Raw genomic sequence first — 8,867 nt, 5'->3', positions numbered from 1 at the left:
ATTGGACAGATTTGCTGTAAATAGTGAAATAAATTTTCAAACCTAGTTTTTATGCTCCGAATTGGTAAGATAAGCTAAGTAATGCCTCGTGCTCGACTCCGGAAATGGTCTCGGGTAAGGGGTGTTACATACCATGTTCCACAAAATAATCCTTCATGCAAGTAAATTCTTTCCCGTTGTCACTACGTACCATCTTTACTTGTTTATCAAATTGTCGTTTGATCATAGTGAAGAAATTTTTAAACATTGAAGGTACTTCAGATTTATTGTTGATCAAGAAAATCCTCACACTCCTTGAAAAATCATCAACTATTGTCAGAAAATATGATGCTCCACAAGTAGACAAAGTATTATAAGGACCCCATAAATCACAATGTATTAATTCAAAAATATCAACTGCACGATGTTCACTTAAAGAAAAAACTTCTCTAGTTTGTTTTGCTCGAAGGCACACATCACAACATTTATTCAAAATCTCATCCCTACTATCTCTATCTACCTTCGAAACAAGTTTCGTCATCTGCATAGATGGATGACCTAACTGTAACAGCCCAATTTTCAGTAGTGTCAGAATAGTGATTTGAGATCACTAAATCCGATGAAAACGTTAGAAAAATTTATTAATTAATAATTATAAGTTCAGCTTGATTTTAGAAATATTTTTAAATGAGTGAATTTTGTGATTTAAAAGAAATTATTAGGTAAATTGGGTAAAAAACGAGGTATCGAGACCTCGATATCATAAACTGAGCCGTAAATATTTATAAAAATATTTACGGAGTGTTAATAGGGTAGTATTAAAGTTTCGTTAAGAAATTTTAACGTTTCGATGGTTAATTATGAAAAAGGACTAAATTGAAGTAAGGATAAAAGTTTAATTATAGATTAAAGAAAAGTTAAAAGGACCAAATAGGCAATTATGCCAATTTTCAAAGTTGAGGCGGCATAAGTATAAAAATCTGAGATTTTTATGTGTTAAAAAAATATTATTATATTATTATATATATATGACAAAGAAAGAAAGAAAAGAAACAGAGAGCAAAACAAAACAGAGAAGGGAGAAAGAAAGAAACAGAGAGCAAAACGAAACAGAGAAGGAAGGAAGGAAAGAAAGAAAGAAAAAGAAAAAGAGAAATTTGGGGTTTTAAGGTTCAGAGTTAATTTGGTAAGTCAATTTAATCCCTTTTCTCTTAGTTTTGAAGTTTTTGGAATCCTAGAGATAAATACTACTTGATTTATGTTGATATTTTAAAAGTTAGTAGATTGTTAGACATGAGTTATGTTGAATTAATTGATGAATTAGAGGTTAAAATGATTGAATTTTAAGTTAAAAGTTAGTAAAAGGTTGATTTGTAAAATAAAACATAAGTTTTGAATAGTAGGGACTAAATTGAGAGAATCCTGAAATTAGGGATTTATGGTGAAATTGAAGAGCTAAATTGAGTTTATGGTAAGAATTAAGAGAGAATATAGAGTTAGATTGGGAAAATAAAATTATTATTGATAATGGATTAAATTAGAATTTGGGTAAAGTTTAGGTATAAAAAGAAATATTTTAATGAAATTGTGTATTAATGATTTTTAATTGTTTAATTACGTAGCTAATGTCGTGTACGAGTCATTGTCCGAGAAAGGAAAGGAGAAAGTGGACAAGGAGTGACTCGAGAGAAATTCCGGTTAGTATTACTATAATTCGAATTTAATTATTAATTGTTAAAATTTAAATTAATATACATGATAAGCAAATTGAGGTAAGCATCACGACTGAATTGAATGATAAATACGTATTGGTATTGAATTTATTAATAGTAATTGTTGAATTTTGAATAATATGTTTAGTATTAAAAAAAATAGATGAATATTGATATTGAATTGTACATGAATTCGATTGGAAAATGAATTAAAAATATATATATGAATGAAATAAAAGTGAATTAAATTGTGAATAAGTGTGATATATGTGAATGGTGGAATAAGTAGTAAATTGTAATGACGGAGAAATGATAAATCCTTTTTGAAATAATTTTGTAAAGTATTTAAATAAATGAGATTCAGATTTAATGCCCAAGTAGATGGAATTTAGAACTACCAGGATATTAGTGGCATGCCATTAAGGAACTTATTAAGGAACTTTAGCGCGCTCTCTGATTATTAGCACGTTGGTGCTCTCTGATTATTAGCACGTTGGTGCTCTCTGATATTTAGCACGTCAGTGCTCTCTGTTTAGCACATTTGTGCTCTCTGTATTTGTTCCGTATATCCGGGGTGTTCTGTAAAATCTACTTTGGGCTAAGATTATAAGCTGTGGACAAAAGTGAATCATTAATGTGTTAAGGTAAGTCTTATAAAGTTTATATGTACCGTTTTAGGCATAATGTGCCGTATTGGTGTGTTTTGGTTGGATCCGTGTATCCGCCAAGATCTGAGTCAAGTTAATAGAGGTAAGTGAATAATTTTGATAATATAAATTTTTATTGAATGATCTTGAATATGAATTGAAATAGCTATTGTTAAGAAATGAGAAGTGAAAATAAAATAATTTGAAAGAGTGAAATAATATGTGAATTTAACTGAATACAAGTTATTGAAATTTAGTTATGGATTTAATGAATAAATGGAGTGTTAAAAGATTTAAAGTATAAATTGAATATAAATAGAAAGGATAATGAATGAGTTGATGAAATGAATGAGTTTGTATGGATTGGAATGAGTTATTAGAATAAGATGTTGAAAATCCAATAAAATTTAGATAGTGAAACAATGCATGAATACAATTAAATATAAGATTTGAATTATTGCTTATTGTTATTAATTATCAAGTTGATTTAATGTATGAGATCATTAATGAATAATTGTAGACATAAATGAAATATATATATATAATTTATCGATTAATGTTATTAATTTGAATTATGGTAATACCACTGAGTATACCCATACTCAACAGACGGTTGTTTCATGCGAGTTAGTAAAAAACCAGTGTTCGATCCAGCATCCAAAGTAATCCCGACCTCAGAGACATTTTAGTGATGTACCTTTCTGTTGATAATGTGGCATGTACTTAAGTAATGTACATACCTAAGTAATGTATATACCTAAGTGATGTATAGGGATTAGTCATTTTGAATGTTTGTATCTATGATATTGCTAAAGGAAGATGTGTGAGTATGTGATAATGTTTGGTAATATGTATATTTAGATGATAAATCATGCATGGAAATCATGAAAGAGTAAAAGTTTGCAAATAAACAGATTTCAAGCAGCTACAGTAATGTGACTTTGAAAAATCACCTAGGATAGTATAAAATTAATTAGAGGGTGAATGATATATGAAATGAAAGTTTGTTGAGTCTATTTTTATAGAAAAATAACGGTTTAGCAAAATGAATTTTATATTTTGAGATATGTGAATTTTAGTGAGACAGGGTCAGAACTGTTTTTGGAGTCCCCTGTTCTAAGTTTAGAAAATCACTAAAAATGGTACAAAAATAATTATGAGTTTTAGTTTATATGTATAGAATCGTTATTGAGTCTACTTTCTGTAGAAACAAGTAATAACTTCATATGACAATCCTACAATGAGAAATTTTATTTTTAGTGACAAGAGGTCAGGGCAGTCAATTGGTGAAATAGGGCTTACTTTAACTAATAAACTGTACTAATTGGCTGGACCAAAAATTATGAAATTTTTATGGTAGGAAGATATACGAGTCTAGTTTCAGGGAAAATTTATGGAATTAAATTTCGAGTTCCGTAGTTAAAATTATAAGTAATTTAGTAACTGCTGCGCGATTGGGCAGATTTGTTGTAAACTGTTTGATACTTCCGGTAATGCCTCGTAACCCTATTCTGACGACGGTTTGGGGTTAAGGGGTGTTACACTAACCGCTTGTGCCACATTTCTAACGAGTTACCGGCAGTCACCCTCATTGCCTTGATCCTTGGAATTTCCCGAAAGTAGTAGAGTCCTACCCTTTGTTCACCCGCTCCAATCAGCATCCTCGAGGTACGGTCCTGTATAACACATAATTTTTTAGTGAACTGGATAAAGCAATAAGCATTTTCCATAAGTTGTGACACAGAGATAAGATTGCATGTCAAATTCGGCACAAATAGAACATTTCGCAACAATAAATCTCCTCCAAGAGCAACAGATCCTTTCAAAGTAGCCACAGATTCACTCTCATTCGGTAACCCGACGGGACAATTAGGAATTTTATGAATATTACGTAAAAATTTTAGATTACCTACGTAAAAATTTTAGATTACCCGTCATATGATTTGACGCTCCTGTGTCAATAATCCAAGACAATTTCTTACCCGTTATCTTCTCAGTCGTAGTTGATCTCATACCCTTTAAGGTTTGGAGCAAAACTTGCCACTGTTCGTTGCTAAGCCCAGGCAAAGTGTTTGCTTCAGTATCATCAGTGTTAGCATTTGAAGACGATACTCCCTCTGTGTGGGTCCGGACAACATTAGCTCGCTACCCCCCTCGTCCTCGACTGTTTGATTGACGTTGGCCTAAATTCTTGCCACGGCTTCCACCCTTCATAGTTCCTCGGGGTCGATCTCCCCACCATTCAGGATAACCAATAATAGCAAAACAATTATCAATATCATGTCCGGTTGTTTGCAATGGGAACAAACCCCCCCTTTCTCCTTACTTTCTCCACGGCCTCGACTTTGCACCGCCATAGCCATCACATCGGAGCGATCTTCCATCTCACGAGATATGGTCTTCACTCGTTCTTCCTGAATAACCATCGAATAAGCCTTGCTCAAGGATGGCAACGGATCGTTAGCTAAGATGTTGGATCTAACCGTGCTATATGTCCCATCCAATCCCATCAGGAAGTGGTGAACTTTTTCCTCTTCTCGTCGCTTTTCCAACTCGGCTGATAGTTGACAAGTACAATTCCCGCATTTACAAGTCGGCAATTGATCAAAAATCGCCAATTCATCCCATATCAGTTTAAATTTTCCAAAATAATTGACAATAGTCAAACATTTTTGCTTGCATTCTACAAGATCAGACCTGAGTTGTTGGATTCTTGGACCATTGGCCATTGAAAATCTTTCTCGAATATCATCCCACAAATCTTTAGCCACCTCGACATGAGATATGGTGGATCGAAGAGTTGGTTCAATGGTATTCCGAATCCACGAAACTAGCAACGAGTTAATGGTCCACCAATCTTCAATGTCGTCTGATGTATCATCTGGTTTTTTAATCGATCCGTCAATAAATCCGAACTTCTTCCTAGCACGCAACGCCGTTCGGAAAGAACGAGCCCATTCTTCATAGTTTTCCCCTTTCAATTGTACTTGAGTGATTGCAAGTCCAGGATTATCAAGTGAGGTTATATCGTACGGAGAAATCGTTTTTCGCACAACCGCCCCTTCGCCGAATTTGTGACCAGAATCACCTTTCCCACCAGCCATTAGCAAAACTTTACACGTTCAAAACCTGCTCATGATACCATGAAAAAATAACAAGAATTGTGGGAATTTTCTCTGTGTTTTATTCCTCCCAAAATCAAGAACATATATACACAGTAAAATACAAAGATAGAAACCAAAATATTATCTCTTAAACTTAGCATCTAATCTCCTAATTAAAACAAAATATTATCTCCTAAACTTTAGCATCTAATCTCCTAATTAAAAGAAAATAGATATACACAAAAACTACCATACATATTTACATAATTAATTCCAATAGTAGCTTTATAAATATAAAAGTTTTACTTTCCCTTTTTTAAAGAAAAATATTATTAAACAGAATTCAGTGAATAATATTTAGATAATTTAAACAAAAATAAATTATATTCTCATCGAGAGAATATGGACTACACAATTGGTCGATTTATGAGCAAAACGAAAAAAAACACACACACACAAAAACTAATCACCCAACATTCGAGTTTCCTCAATAATTTGATCATAAATGGATAAATCTAAATTACTGTTGTTGAGTTTATTAACAATAATTAAACAATCCAACTCTTGCATCAAAAGATGAAGTTAACATATACACGTTTAAGCTTAGCTCACTTCCCACAACTTGTCTTGAATCAATTAAAACCACAAACAAACTTCAATTTGGGATTTAATTATTTCCAACATGATATACAATTTGACATCAAGTTATGAGAATTTAATGCTGAAAGCAGCCTAAATGGAAGAAGAAGCAGGTAAGTGTTCACAAAATAATAGAAAAAAATAGGGTCCTGGGGCTCAACTCGTTTCATTCAACAGCGACGGGCGGGGCTAAGGGCTGTGGCCCAAGCATTTACTTTCAAAGTCATTGGCCGATGAAGTTATAGCAAGTTGACTGACTTCTTAAGCCACAGGGACTCACACGCCTTGCCGTCTCTGGCCAATATGTGAAACCAGAATCAGTAATTAACACTGTTAATTAAATTACTAATAGGTCTATATCTGTATCTAGTCCCTGTACTTTTTGGACTTTTCAAATTTAGTCTCTTTGATGAATATGTGTTCAATTAGACTTTAATTTTTAGATCAAACCTTTGAATAAATTTATAGGAAACCTATTAACAGACTTAGCAATTGAACTTCAATTTTCAAAAATAGACAAGTAGAGGGACTAAATTTCAAGAAAGGAAACTGTAGAGGCTGAATTTCAAAAAAATTGAAAAGTATAGGGACCAGGAACATATATAAACCTTACTAATATCATCAAAAGAATGAAGTGAAATTTACAAAAACTAGTAATAAAAAAATGTTCTCAATCCGTCTTCCATGTACATTGGAATCTCTAATTAAACATATTGATCTTATAAGCTTTAACCCTTTAATGAAAGGGTGGCATAAAACTCTGCCAAAAAGAAAACCAAAATTAAGATCAATTCACCCCCCGTAATATCATATGATCAGTCGCATGTTAAATCATGTACGGAACTCCCCGTCAAATTAAGTTTCATGAAGCAAGTCATCTCAGGGTGCCTTCTTCTCTTCATTATGTTCATAATATTCAATTTCCCACTCAATTTCACATGGCTGCTCAGCTCTAAAATCCTAGAACTTATATTACCGTTTAATCTCGTGGTGTTCGGTACCCGAACCGAGCTCACATCAAACGAAACATTCAACCTCTCGGTTTTCCTAGCTTGAGCTCTCCCAGTAGGTATCTTGAACTCTCCAACGACTACCAAACCACACAACACTCCCGGTCGTGTTGTCGAACCGGAAGTCTCCAAAATTGGTGTTCTCAACAACGATCTGCGTTATAAGTGTGAAGTTGAAGGACGGAGACGTTGAGTTAGTTACGTACTTGAGATTTCTAACCTGGACTGATCGGAACTTGAAACCAGGTGTTCTAGGACGTAAAAGGATACTTCCGAATGTCAAAAGAATGGTTCCTAGGACGACCGTGATGATGAGAACGTAAACGAGACATTTACTGCTTTTTTCTTCTCGGCGTAAAGATTTGGGTTTAATTCCCCCGAACTCCATGTCGCTTCTTGGATAATCTTGAACAGGTGCAAGTGGCTTGGCCTGGGGATCTTCTTGTTGTTGCATATTGTTTTTCTAGAAGAAAAAAAAAGGGGTGAGAATCTTTAGGATTTCTTTAAAAAAAGAATCAAGAATGGAAGATATAGGCTTGGATTTTTGCTTTTTGTAAGTTTTGGTACGAGTTATAAGCATGGGGACAATGTATTTATATCTGAAATCCAGGTTTAGGGTTTCTCGAACAACCCGCGTTGAATGAGTATTCAAGTGTATTGAGTATTTACCTTTTTACTTAGTGGGTCAGAATTAACGCCGGCCGACAAAATTCTTCTGCCCCTAACTGTGTCTCACCTATAGTTGTATAACACGTGTTCCACTTAACCTCGCTAAACCCCATTTCTGTTAATTATTTTTGCGGAGAATAGCACAATTTTTTTATAGAATTATTTAAGTTTTGGTTAAAATGTGCCAGTTTTTTAAGTTTAACTTTTTCTTTTCATGAAATTTAGGGTTAAAATGTTTTTTTTTAATTCAAGCTAATTACAATACTTTTAATTATATAGTCATAAATTGAATTTTTTATTTTAAAATGTGACATTAATAAATTTAATAAAAAATCAATAGGTTAACATTTATATTGAATTTTGAAGTCCGGAAAATAGTTATGAAATAGAAGTATAAAAATTAATTTCCTAATTTTCAAAAAGTATGAGGACTTATGATATATTTTAACTTTCATTTTTTTTTTACAAATAGCATTCATAAAAACAATAAATATTTGTTTGAAAAGTTTCTTCAAGAATGTTTGAATCAGATTGAACCGTGTTAGAGTTGTGTGACTCAAATTCTAAGAGATTCCTTGTAAGTCAAGTTAAACAAAATTTATTTTTTTTAGAAGATTTAGTATTTATTAGTATAATATATTTAGCATTTATTAGCATAGTTTATTTGACTTACTAATTTAGCCTATAAATAGGTTTTTTTACAATTTCAGAAAATACGCCTGTCGAAACCGTTTTTTTGAAAACAAAAATTTGGTTGTCGACTTTAAAAATAAAGTTGGAGTCGCCACCGATCATTTTTTAAGGTGTGATCGGCTCACATTAAAAAATTATTTTGGTCTACGAATTTTGAGAAAATGAGTTCGGGAGTCGGTTACGTACGGGGAAGGGTTAGCACCCTCGTGACGCCCAAAATCTGTACCAAATTGATCATTTAATGTCTTAGTGTCGAAGGTTAAAAAGATTTTAAAATCAGCTCAAATGATGGAATTTGAAAAAGGATAATCAATTGTTCAAGTCATGTACAGAAATCGAGTCCCAATACATTAGGGTACAATTCCTCATAATTCCCGAACTTTGAATATCACTTTTATTTTATGCAAAAATCTT

General features: G+C 32.8%; 1 long non-coding RNA gene and 1 pseudogene across 1 annotated transcript; one reads left to right on the top strand and one right to left on the bottom strand.

Moving 5' to 3' along the window:
- Positions 1-1,025: 1,025 nt before the first annotated feature.
- LOC128035412 (uncharacterized) lies at positions 1,026-1,802 on the top strand. The gene is made up of 2 exons (XR_008191887.1): positions 1,026-1,165; positions 1,602-1,802. It is a non-coding gene; the product is annotated as an uncharacterized LOC128035412 (long non-coding RNA).
- A 4,961-nt stretch (positions 1,803-6,763) lies between these two features.
- LOC105765265 (late embryogenesis abundant protein At1g64065-like) lies at positions 6,764-7,632 on the bottom strand (annotated as a pseudogene).
- Positions 7,633-8,867: the final 1,235 nt, after the last annotated feature.

This window comes from Gossypium raimondii, chromosome 12 (genome assembly GCF_025698545.1).
Source record: "Gossypium raimondii isolate GPD5lz chromosome 12, ASM2569854v1, whole genome shotgun sequence".
Taxonomy (NCBI): Eukaryota; Viridiplantae; Streptophyta; class Magnoliopsida; order Malvales; family Malvaceae; genus Gossypium; species Gossypium raimondii.
Note: the sequence above shows the minus strand (reverse complement) of the source record. Positions and strands in the feature narration are given on the sequence as shown.